The sequence below is a fragment of the Bubalus kerabau genome, chromosome 18, assembly GCF_029407905.1.
Source record: "Bubalus kerabau isolate K-KA32 ecotype Philippines breed swamp buffalo chromosome 18, PCC_UOA_SB_1v2, whole genome shotgun sequence".
Lineage (NCBI taxonomy): Eukaryota > Metazoa > Chordata > Mammalia > Artiodactyla > Bovidae > Bubalus > Bubalus kerabau.
This window is the reverse complement of record NC_073641.1, coordinates 50,966,929-50,980,429: the sequence shown is the minus strand read 5'-3', so window position 1 is coordinate 50,980,429 and position 13,501 is coordinate 50,966,929. Positions and strand designations below refer to the sequence as shown.

Genomic DNA, 13,501 nt, shown 5'->3' with positions numbered 1-13,501 from the left:
GCTGTCTAGGTAGGTCATAGCTTTTCTTCCAAGGAGTAAGCATCTTTTAATTTCATGGCTGCTGTCACCATCTGCAGTGATTTTGGAGCCCAAGAAAATAAAATCTCTCACTGTTTCCATTATTTCCCCATCTATTTGCCATGAAATGATGGGACCAGATGCCATGATCTTCGTTTTCTGAATGTTGAGCTTTAAGCCAACTTTTTCACTCTCCTCTTTCACTTTCACCAAGAGGCTTTTTAATTCCTCTTCACTTTCTGCCATATGGGTGGTGTCATCTGCATATCTGAGGTTATTGATATTTCTCCCGGCAATCTTGATTCCACCTTGTGCTTCTTCCAGTCCAGCGTTTCTCATGATGTACTCTGCATATAAATTAAATAAGCAGGGTGACAATATACAGCCTTGACATACTCCTTTTCCTATTTGGAACCAGTCTGTTGTTCCATGTCCAGCTCTAAGTGTTGATTCTTGACCTGCATATAGATTTCTCAGGAGGCAGGTCAGGTGGTAGGGTATTCCCATCTCCCATACAACCCAGCAATCCCACTGCTGGGCATACACATTGAGGAAACCAGAATTGAAAGAGACACGTGTACCCCAATGTTCATCGCAGCACTGTTTATAATAGCCAGGACATGGAGGCAACCTAGATGTCCATCAGCAGAAGAATGGATGGGAAAGCTGTGGTACATATACACAATGAAGTATTACTCAGCCATTAAAAAGAATACATTTGAATCAGTTCTAATGAGGTGGATGAAACTGGAGCCGATTATACAGAGTGAAGTAAGCCAGAAAGAAAAACACCAATATAGTATACTAACGCATATATATGGAATTTAGAAAGATGGTAACGATAACCCTGTATGCGAGACAACAAAAGAGACACAGATGTATAGAACAGTCTTTTGGACTCTGTGGGAGAGGGAGGGGGGATGATTTGGGAGAATGGCATTGAAACATGTGTAATATCATATAAGAAACGAATCGCCAGTCCAGGTTTGATGCAGGATACAGGATGCTCGGGGCTGGTGCACTGGGATGACCCAGAGGGATGGTATAGGGAGGGAGGTGGGAGGGGGGGTTCAGGATTGGGAACACGTGTGCACCCGTGGCAGACTCATGTTGATGTATGGCCAAACGAATACAATATTGTAAAGTAATTAGCCTCTAATTAAAATACATTTAAAAAAAAAGATTTATAAAGAATTCCCATCTCTTGACGGTATATAAAATATATACCTATACTCAAAAGCAACAAGGAAGAAATTTGGTTTATCAGAAACTGTGAGAAATGCCTCAAAGTTTAAAAATAAAGAGGAACAAAATTATAGTTTGAGAGGCATGTAAGGATATATAAATATTCTTTAAAACCCTTTATGTTGTTTCCCCCTCTACCACATCTAAATATATTTTGACTGAATTAAAACAGATAAATCTCATCAATTTATTTGAATGCCAGAGAGTTGATTTCTGGTACTGTTCATAAAACAACAGAAGCTGATTTCTTGAAATTTGGGATACATGTTCTAATATAATAGAGAACAATACGTTCTAACATTCATAATTTCCTCAAAACTTGCATGAAACCATTTTAGCTGCCTACCTTTAAATAGAAAATCTTTCAATGTCTGTGGAGCCTAGGCACCCAACAGCTTATAATTCAGCAACAGAACCATCACTATACATAGCTTTCCCAGAGTTGCATCCATAATATAATCCAAATTAACATAATCCTTTCACTGTGTGGCACTTCTTAAGTGCTTCTGGGTCAAACTATTTTATGACCATAATCGTGAGTCAAACCTAGAGGGAAATTTCCTATTTCCTAACTATGGATGATTCTATTAGTGCTTTAATGCTTGGCATTTCTGAATCTGTACTCATTCTTGACAGAAAAGTACTAGAACATTTGAAGACAATCACTGTTTCCTTCTCCAAGCATATTTGTTTGCATAACTACAATAGCAAAATAAGAGACAAAAAGAAAAATAATACTAGCTTCTTTCTATATCCCAAGCAATATGCTATTACCTTAAAAACAGATAATGCCTCTGTCTGAATTTTTCCTTCTGTAGTTTATAAAGCAAATAAACTTTATAAAGCAAATCTTAAGTACAATTTCATTGCTACTTACCACAGTTACTTTTTGTTTTACATCCATTCATATATTAATATAATCACATAGTCAAGAAATATTTAATAATGGCCTTCTAGGTAACAGGCAATTTTATAGAAAAATAAAGTAATAAACTTCATTTGTCTTTGTTAACAGAAATAATGTGTAAGCAGACCATTTCAGATATGACTATCTGTATTTGTCTAAGAAGTAGTGTAGGAGACTTGGCTTCTTGATAAAGCATATCACGACCTGAAATATTTTCAAGAGTACTGTAGAGGTTTTGTCTGAAATCTTTTTGTGTAAGAACATGAACTGGGGCATTTTAAAGACTGAACTAAATACAAACATCATAGAAAAAGGAAGACATAGATTCTATATTCTACTCTTGTGCTTTTATTTTTGTGGAAGAAGAATCAATACAAAAAGCAATCTTCCTAGGAATGTAACTGGCATAAAATATAATAGTTTAACATTCGTTTTAATTAGGTGAATATTTCCTTAGATAGAAATAATAGTTTCTGCCATGATGAAATTCCACAAACTAAGAAGCTCAAGCAATGTAAAAGTGTTCTCTCAGTTTTGAAGCCTAGAAGCCTGAAATTCTGGTATCAGCAGGGCCATGCTCCCTTTGAAATCTGTAGAGACTTTTCTGGCTTCTGTTGTTTTGCCAGAATCATTGGTGTTCCTTACTGCAGGTGCATAACTCCAATCTCTGCCTTTAAACATTCTCCCAGGGTTTCTCAGTCTTCATATCCTCATCCCCTTATAAAACACTTATCATATCAGATTAAGAGCCCACCTTATTCCTAAACCAACTACATGTTCAATGTCCTTATTTCAAAATAAGATGAGAAGTACTTTGGGGCTTGTGTTACAGGGAAAAAAGTGCACTCTGAGAGAATGGTCACATTCCAGGTCTTAGGCAAGTCCCTGGAACAGCCGCTGAGTGTAGAGTCTTGGCTTCATACAGTAAAGGATTCAAGAACAGGCCACAGTAAAACAAAAGAAGGTTAATTCAAGGAGACACACACTCCACAGACAAGAGTTGGGCCATCTTGGAAGGCAGAGGACACCAGGGTGTGGTAGCTGTCGGTTTTTATAGGGATAGGTAATTTCATAGGCTAAATTTAGGGAGATGTGTAAGCTACTTGAAGAAAACTTAGATGAGCTCTGCGGATGCTGGAACTTTATGTGCAGAAAAAAGAACTCTGCTTTTCCTTTCTAACCTTCAAAACACAATGATTTAACTTATGCCTTCTTTTGGACCTGAAATAGCTCATGGCTTCTACCCTATGGAACATGGAATGGCTTCATGAACATTCCTGTCTTGACTCAAGTATAAATTCCCCTTATGTGGTCAAGAGGATTATGCCCCTAGTTGACCACAGTATAAAGCCACTCACAGACCCAGTGCCTAACATCTTGAACTAGCAGGAGATGGCAGCCTACACATTGACATTCAACATAGGTAACAGTTTGCCAAAATCAGCAAAGATAGTCAAAATATCTAACAACTCTTTCAGAAAAAGCACAGGCCAATCAGAATAAATACTGCTCTTAATAAACAGTGTGTCTTCCTTGTAATGGCTATTTATTTATTTATTTTTGACTGCATGAAGGATCTTCTTTGCTTCATGCAGTTTCTTTCATTGTGGCTCACACAGTCTCTAGTTGTGACATGGGGGCTTAGGTCCATGGCATGTGGGATCTTAGTTCGCTTACAGGGGAATCACACCCTTATCCCCTGCATTGCAACATTGATTCTTAACCACTGGACCACCAGGGAAGTCCTCATAGTATGTGGGAGAGCTTTACCAATGCAGAAGTTCTGAATGTCTCTCCTAGGCAGCAGTAAAAACTGTATTTATTTATTGTTATCTCTGTGGCTTTATGTAACATTTTTTCTGTAACAGAGATTTCTTTGCTAGATTAGTATTAACACAAAAATCTATCTAGTAAAATTTTAATTTTAGTTTTGAGACATGATTAGTGATTCTTTTTCAAAGTGTTTGCATTATTTGATGCTTTTAATTTGATAGAAATTTTATAATATCTTAATAAAATAGGAACTGTAAGTAAGGCCTATACAAATTTAGGACCATATGAATCTTGTAGGGGAGCAAAATCTGCCACCACAAATGTGTCTCTTATGAGCATTATTTTAGGCTGATTAGTTTTAAGAGACTAAAGAATCTGGAAGTTTACTTAACTGCCTATAAGAATTTAGAGGGAGGGTCTATACCAAGAAGAGAGTAATCACCAGAGATAACTACAAAGATTATAAGCTGGTTTTGATAGTCTGGGTAGAATTTAGCAACACATCTTTGTTCAAAGCTTTCTCTGTGTCCCATTATGTCTACATGGCAGGAAAATCATGTTTTTGTTGTTGTTGTTGTTGTTTTATAAATGGTGGGAGTATGGTTTATTAAGCTTGTACCTTAGTACAGGCACTGGGCTTTCCCCATGGTGCTGTTAATGTTCAAAATCCAGACCTTCTGCCAAGTTTTCTTGAGCAGTGGCACCAAGAATTTGAAAGCTAAGTGGATTTTTTACATCATCTGTCATCTTTGTGTGGCCAAGAGCTACAGCCAGACACAGCACCTTCTTTATCTAGAACTTGATGGTAAACTTCACTTAATCAGCTTTGGCCACCACATTCTCGTTGTGGGTCAGCAAGGAAGGAAACTTGCCAGAATTATTCAGGCCTCCACTGAGGATATGTGGGATCTGTTTGATCAGACTCTGAAACAAAAAAGGTATCATACTTCTTGGCCATCTTCTTGACCAGTTTCTTATTCTTGTTGGGTTTTTTCAGTGTCTAACCATGTCCATGTCGGGGAAATCCACAACCTTGGCCTCGTCACAGTGGTGCTGGTCCCCAGAACACATGCAGAGAACCTGGGGCATGTAGAAGACTTAATCTTCAACTCAGTCCAGTTCAGTCGCTCAGTCGTGTCCGACTCTTTGCTACCCGATGAATTGCACCACGCCAGGCCTCCCTGTCCATCACCAACTCCCGGAGTTCACCCAGCCTCACATCCATCGAGTTGGTGATGCCATCCAGCCATCTCATCTTCTGTCATCCCCTTCTCCTCCTGTCCCCAATCCCTCCCATCATCAGGGTCTTTTCCAATGAGTCAACTCTTCCCATGAGGTGGTCAAAGTATTGGAGTTTCAGCTTCAGCATCAGTCCTTCCAATGAACACCCAGGACAGATCTCCTTTAGGATGGACTGGTTGGATCTCCTTGCAGTCCAAGAGACTCTCAAGAGTCTTCTCCAACACCACAGTTCAAAAGCATCAATTCTTTTGCACTCAGCTTTCTTCCCAGTCCAAGTCTCACATCCATACATGACCACTGGAAAAACCATAGCCTTGACTAGACGGACCTTTGTTGGCAAAGTAGTATCTCTGCTTTTCAATATGCTATCTAGGTTTGTTATAACTTTCCTTGCATGTCCCAAAAGCATTTCTCCTTCTGAGGTCATAGTTCTTCAGACTGACCTGAAGCTCCACTGTCTCCAAAAGCTTCCACTTCCCACACTGGTTCCCCTACACGACTTTCCACACCGCCTCCTAGAAGGTATCTCTGAAGACTTTGTTGCTCATGGTAGGTGACATTGGGCTAACCTGAAGAGAGCAGGAAAAACATTTTTATTTTGCTGCCAATGGACCTGCCTTTGAAGTCCCAGGCCCCACCCCCTTCTCCTTAGCAGAGGATGGCAAATTAACCTGACTCTCCTTGAGCCTCTTATATGTACAGAATTAAATTAAATGTGTTTTTCTTTCATTAATCTGTCTTACATCATTTATCAGACTAGCCAAAGAATCTATAAGAGAAGAAGGAAAAAGTCATCATTTCTTTCTATCTCTATTGCATTCTTTAGTTTTCTGAGATAATAAGACCAGGACAATGTTTTAAGTTAACCAAATTCTAATACATTCAATGAAATTTGCATTATCTGTAATTGGAATATAAAAAGAATTATTATATATGTATATTATATATGTGTGTGTGTGTGTGTGTGTGTGTGTGTGTGTGTGTGTGTGTATTAGATCAGTTGCACTGTAGTTTGCCAAGGTAGATTTTTTTTTCTTCCCTTTGATTGGTCCTTACTAAGTCTACTAAATATCCTCACACTTAGCAATAAACTGTGAGACTTAGGCAATACTTTCTTCCTAATTGGGCTTTCCTGGTGGCTCAGAAGGTAAAGCGTCTGCCTACAATGCAGGAGACGCGGTTTCAGTCCCTGGGTCGGGAAGATCCCCTGGAGAAGGGAATGGCAACCCACTCCAGTACTCTTGCCTGGAAAATCCCGTGGACTGAGAAGTCTGGTAGGCTACAGTCCATGGGGTCGCAAAGAGTCAGACACAACTGAGCAACTTCACTTTTCTTCCTAATTAAAGGGGGAAAAAAAGTTTTCCTTGTCCTTTGTCCTGTATTTTTCTTAAAGGAATATTACTCGAAGATAAAAACACAATACTGTCATTGTTTTAAAATCAATTTAATGTATTACTAAAGTAGGAAAATTGAGTCTTTTTTGTTTTTTGTTTTAAGGTATTTTTCCTAAAGGTATCTATTTGGTCTATCTAATTTGCTTACCTCTCTAAGCCCAATTATGCCACCTTTAGTGATAAAATATTTAAATAATTATTGGTAGCTTTTATCCTGAGCTTATAAACACATTTTGTTTGTTAGTATTGTCATTATTGTTTGAACATAATGTTACTTATTGACTTTGGTGGGGAAAAAGTCAATTCCAAATCAAAAGGACGTGCTACAGAGTCTAGATTCTTATTTCTAAAACACAAAAGAACTACCTATTTTCTAATTTTGTATTTATACATACTATTGTGCTGAAGTGTTGAGTGCTACTCTAGTGAAATTTGGAGCATTAAAAAATTCCTCAATCATGCCAGACAGTAGTTCACTCTCAAAGTTTTAGACATGGTTAGTTAATGGAGTTCCATTTAATCCACTGCAGCAAATAATAAAAATTTAAGAGCGTTCTGATGTTATTTCTGCTCTGGTTGTTACTGGCTTTGCTTTTGCTTGAGGAATCTTTTCACCCAATTCTAGTATCTAACTTTTTTTTTTTCCTTGTAGACTTTTTTTTTTATTGTAATTAAACTGGTTTGGTGATCTTGGTATAGACGAGTTCTAGAATTTTAAAATAAGCTATCACTAGATCCCAGGGGCACTTGGGTCCTTCCATTCAAAGTTGGGACAACGTAGCCTCTATCTTTCTTTCATCTCCAAGGATAGTCAAACCAACAGAAATGGATTTTAAAGAGATCATGAGATATTTTCCTGTATGAATTATAAAAATATATATACTAGTTTACACTGATGTATTTAATAATGTCCTGCCTAATACAAATTAAGTTCTCCAAATATTTTCTGTTTCATTTCTTTATTTTTGGTTCGCCAGACATATATTTTAAGTTATTGATTTCTAATAAAAAGTTATAAAAAATGAGAAATAGTATTTTGTTTACAAAAGAGAGCTCTGTACTTTTTTCTCAAGGTGTTAACTAACAGCCCTTGATTGTTAGACTTAAAGCAATTATCAGTTCTTAAGTGATTTAAGATTAGCACTGACTCCACCCATGATCTTACCCTGGGAGTCCAATGTCACCAAATGTTAAGACTGACATCTTAGAAGAAATTCCCTCAAACTCGCTGCTACCTGTCTTTGTGTCTTGTTATCCACTTTACATTCTACCATCTGCTGCACCACTGAAGTGACCTGTAATTAAGGACTTTGAAGAAAACTCACGCTAAATTATGATTGGACATGGTCTTTCATGGCCATTAAAATAAAATGTTGCTTCTGTTTTTACTCTTAGGCAAGAATTCCCTTGCATGGGGACATCAAGAAGACTGGCATGTGCACGGAATAACCTTACTGTCTTAATGACCACTAATTATGCATTTTGTTTTTCAAACAGCACAGATATATGACAACACACAGCTGCTTCTCCAAGAAGATAAGAGATGTTATGTGGTGGAGATATTTTAGTTTATTTCCTTCCTGGGAATATGATGTATATTTTTGATTTGTCTTAAATAATTTCTCAAACCATGAAGTTATTATACTTTTAATTTTCTTTTAAAACCATACTATAATTCTCCTATTAAAATATTTTTAATATAACATAGAAAGTTTTGGTCATATAAAATATGTTTTGAGAGGAAAACAAGAACAGCTAACTTGAAAAATCTGCTTAAAAAGATCAATTATATAATGTGCACAATATTGGAAAATTTCATGAATTTTATTTTAATATCTGTTTTCCAAATGCCAGATGTTCCCATAATGATAGATTCTGTGAGAAGAGGAAATTTTCTCACTTTATTTTTAATGATTTCAAAATTTATTCAACTCACAGATTTGCAAAACACACTGCAGATATCTTCTTGAATTTCCATATTTTCTGTTTCTTAAGACAACACATTGCCATTTGGAAGAACTTTTATGCAAATTGAATGATATCATTTGGAAGTATAATGTCAAGGGAGATTGAAAAAAGGTGTTTAGGTTATTACAAACAATTGAGTGAACTCTCACTCTTATAAACCCATCCCATCTTTAGAAATGAAATGCCACGCATTTTTTCAGATTTTCTCTAAACATGCTTAGCTACAGAGGTATCCCTTTGAAGCCCCAGGACAGTCCCTAGTCACGTCCTTCTACATCTCTAGGTCTGTAGGCTTATGTCCCAAACCCTTCCACCCACTGTTGGATAGCTATCACTGCTGCTGCTGCTGCTGCTGCTAAGTCGCTTCAGTCGTGTCCGACTCTGTGTGACCCCATAGAGGGCAGCCTATCAGGCCCCCCGGTCCCTGGGATTCTCCAGACAAGAACACTGGAGTGGGTTGCCATTTCCTTCTCCAATGCTTGAAAGTAAAAAGTGAAAGTGAAGTCGCTCAGTCGTGTCTGACTCCTAGCGACCCCATGGACTGCAGCCCACCAGGCTCCTCCGTCCATGGGATTTTCCTAGCAAGAGTACTGGAGTGGGGTGCCATTGCCTTCTTCATATCATTGCTAGAGTGATCTTTGTTGTTGTTGTTTAGTCATTAACTCGTGTCTGGCTTTTTTTTGATCCCATGGACTGTAGCCACCCAGGCTCCTTGTCCATGGGAATTTCCAGTCAAGAATATTGGAGTGGGTTGCCATTTCCTCCTCTAGGGGATCTTCCTGACCCAGGGATTGAGCCAACACTCCTTGTGTCTCCTGCATTGGTAGGCAAATTCTTTACTGATGGTGCCACCTTGGATTCTTATATATGGTATTAAAATAATGCTGACAGCCAGCTATCATACTTACTTATCAGTACCTCTACATATAGGTAGCTATGTGATCTTGATATATAGACAAGAAAGACAGCAAATTATGCATTTTTTAATATGTTGCTTCTACTTTTCATATTAATTGTAAACTTTCAATGATGTTTGTGTATATATGCATGTGTATATGTGTGTGTGTGTATATATGTATGTGTATGCATATATCTATATGTATGTGAAAGTTGCTCAATCATGTCTGCCTCTTTGTGATCCCCATGGACTGTAGCCTGCCAGGCTCCTCTGTCCATGGGATTTTCTAGGCAAGAATATTGGAGTGGGTTGCCTTTTCCTTCTCCCCTTTCACGTACTTGTATGGCATATACCAACATATTTACATACACACATATGTATATACATACCCATAGTACATATATATGAAGACTATTGTCTGAGAAAGTTTCTGAGATATGGTCCCAAATATTCACTATTACATGCAAATTTACTGACCCTTAAATGACAAAAATAATTAAATTCAACTCCAGAACAGTGAAAAACACTGTAAGATACTCATGTCCTCCTTTTCTTATTGTTTATTCTTCTTCACTCATTTTAGATAAATCAATGAGCAGAAATGAAATGAACATGTGAGTCTTTTAAAGGCCAGCTGCTGCTGTTGGCACGTATTTGAAGCTAATGGCTAATCTTCAAGTACACTGCCGATTTTGCTAAAACCTGAATCCTCTTTCATTCAGACAACCTATGTTTCTGAGCCAAAATCAGAGGACAGTTCTTGGATTCCTAAGTTTCTTATTTGAGAGCATTGCAGGATAAACACATGCAGTTGAAGGGAGAAGGGATATGTTGTTTATCCTCATTCAGATCTGAATGATGCTTTATCTTTTTTAGTTCAAGTTATTTCAAAAGAAAATTATGGAAAAATGTTACTTATAAATTATCAAAGATATGCTCTATACTTAAATACTGTATACATTTTTACTTTATTATTTTATATCTGAGCCAGTAATATTTGAAATTAAATATATTTACACCACTTGAAACATTTCAACTTTATATATGCAGTGTAATATTTTCCTGTTAATGTAATTTGGCATTATAACATTTTCCCTATTGATATTTGTGTTATTTTTCAATAATTCCTAAATGACATAACTCACAATCTGTGACAGGGAGGTACATTTTAGGATAGTATAGGAGATATTTTGCCAGTTATAAACCTGATGTCTTTTATTTTGTTATAATGGTGATTTGACCTTGGTTTCCAATTTTATGAATTTTAAAAAGCATCCATCTAACAGTGTTCAAATGAATAAACTGAAATAAGCAAATTGGACAGTTTAGTGACAATTTAGTAAAATTAATTGCACAAAGTGATGGATTCTTTAATTGAACAGCAATCAATTTGGTGAATTATGTCATTATGTTAGACTATTTCATAATTGACCTGCCATTTTATTTGTCTTGAAGTTTGACATCAGTTGCCAAAATAAATAAGAAATATAAGTTTTGTGTTAATTATATATATATATTTAACTGTATACATGCAAACATGTATGTCTGTGCACTTTCTCCATGCTTTAAGAGTTGACAACAATGAAGCAGAGGAGGTCATACTGCATAGTTCACACACACACGTATGCATTTATATATATTTATGTGTGTATTTATGTATATATAAAATTATGTATAATTTATTTTTCATTTTTATTTTATATTGAAGTATTATTAACAATGATGTAATAGTTTCAGGTGTACAGCCAAGTGACTCACTTATACATATACATATATCTATTCTTTTTCAAATTCTTTTCCCATGTAAGTTGTTACATAATATTGAGTAGAGTAACCTGTGCTATAAGTAGATCCTTGTTAGTTATCCATTTTAAATATAGCAGTGTGTACATATCAATCCCAAACTGTCTCTTCCCCCAACCATTTCCTCCCTGGCAACTTTAAGTTGCCTCTCTAAGCCTGTGAGTTTGGTTCTCTCTTGTAAACAAATTCAATTGTATCATTTCTTTTTAGACTTCTCATATAAGGACTGTCACATGATGTTTATCTTTTTCTGTCAGACTTACTTCATTCAGGATGAACTCTCTTTCTCTGTCTGATCTCATGCGTTCAGTATGGACTCTGTAGGTCCATCCATATTGCTGAAAATGGTATTATTTCACTCTCTATAATGACTGAGTTAAATTCCATTGTATATAATGTACCACATCTTCTTTATCTATTCCTCTGTCAATGGACATTTAGATTGTTTTAATGTTTTGGTTATTGTGAACAGTGCTGCAATGAATATTGGGGTGTGTGTATCCTTTCAGATCATTTTCTGGATATATATCCAGGAGTGGAAATGTAGCATTATAAGGTAGCTATATTTTTAAGGAAAACCCATACTGTTCCCTTATACATGTAGAATTTATATAGTGAGAAAATAGAAAGACTATTTTCATTCTTTAAATTAGTCCTCAATCTAGCCCATCATAAGTCTTTTCTGACTATTCAGTTCCCAGACACAATTACACATTATAAAATAAATGTCTGAATAAATTTCCTCCTTATTAAAAATAATAATAAATAATGAAATGTGTCTGGAATATTCATGAACTATTAGAGTAGATGTATTTCTATTAAAAACAGTGGGCATATAATGATGATAATGATGGTTTTTCAGTACAATTAGTCTAGAGAAATACAAAAGATGTAAGGTAACTGGCAAGAAATATGCAGTAATATGATTTTGTTACAAGATTTGATTTGGTATCTGTAAAACCCATGAAAATAATTCAAGGTAACAGTCAGAAACTTGATGAGATAGGCTTCTTGTATTCTCCAAACTGTTCTATCATGCTTGGTAACTTCATTGTTTACAGAGATGAGACAACCAAATTCCTAGAAAATCAGTTCCCTCTTCTGCTTATTTACATTCTGCCCACTTCCTTAGTGTCTCCTGATGTGACACTAAATTCTCCTCAGAAATCTCTAGTCACTCCTTCTTTTTCTTCTAGGTCAATTACATTCACAGAAATTCTTTCCAGCTTTTTGAGACCCAAATCCACTTTCATGTTCTAACTTTCTCCATCTCTGTAATTCTGTTTTTCATAATGAAAACTTTTCACATCAATCTCTTTTTCCTTAATTTTTTTGTTTTTTTAAAACATAGTCATTTAACAAATTATCTAAATTGAATCTATGTTGTAATCTGGGCCTACAAAGTTTGAGAAATTTCTGGAATAAATTACACAACTATATTGAATGAACATATTAATTTTAAAAGAAAAATAAACACTCTAACTAGCACTCAATACCAGAAATCACTTTTTAAAAGAATGTAATATAGAAAAGAAACATTTATAGTAACTATAGTTAAGAAGGTGACACTTTAGGGTATGCAATACTTAGGTTAAATAATTGAAAAGTTGAACTAGAAATTAAAAAAAGAAAACTATGAAGAATGGAAACATAATTTTTTCTTGAATATAAATACTCAAAGTTGTAAACATTATAAATAGAAAATATTCTTTTATCTAATAAACTGAGATCAAAGCATCTATATAACAATCATTAAATAAGAAAAAATCTAAATATTATATAAATAGTAAATTATAACTGGATAGATGAGAAAATTATTTAAAAATTAATAACACGATGATTAAAGTTGTAATAATTAGATATGTTTGACATTGGCTTAAAATTATGCAGATGAATGAAATTTAGTGAATAGTAAATGGCTTCCCAGGTGGCTCAGTGGTAAAGATTCTGCCTGGCAGTGCAGGAGATGCGGGTTCAATCCCCACATCAGAAAGATCTCCTTGAGGAGGAAATGGCAACCCACTCCAGTATTCTTGCCTGGAAAATACCATGAACAGAGGAGCCTGGTGGGCTATAGTCCATGGAGTTGTAGAGGGTCAAATAAGTCTTAGTGACTGAGCACATACAGGGAGTGAATAATAATAGCCACAAATATAATGGATATTTATTATATAAAGACCCATTGAAAAGCAATGCAAAAAACTAAAATGTTAATCATAGGTTGATACAGATGGCCAACTATTTAAAGAAAAA

The 13,501-nt window shown here is 35.7% G+C and overlaps 1 pseudogene; it reads right to left on the bottom strand.

The window, feature by feature from the left end:
• Window positions 1-4,563: 4,563 nt before the first annotated feature.
• LOC129633201 (60S ribosomal protein L10a-like) lies at window positions 4,564-5,733 on the bottom strand (annotated as a pseudogene).
• Window positions 5,734-13,501: the final 7,768 nt, after the last annotated feature.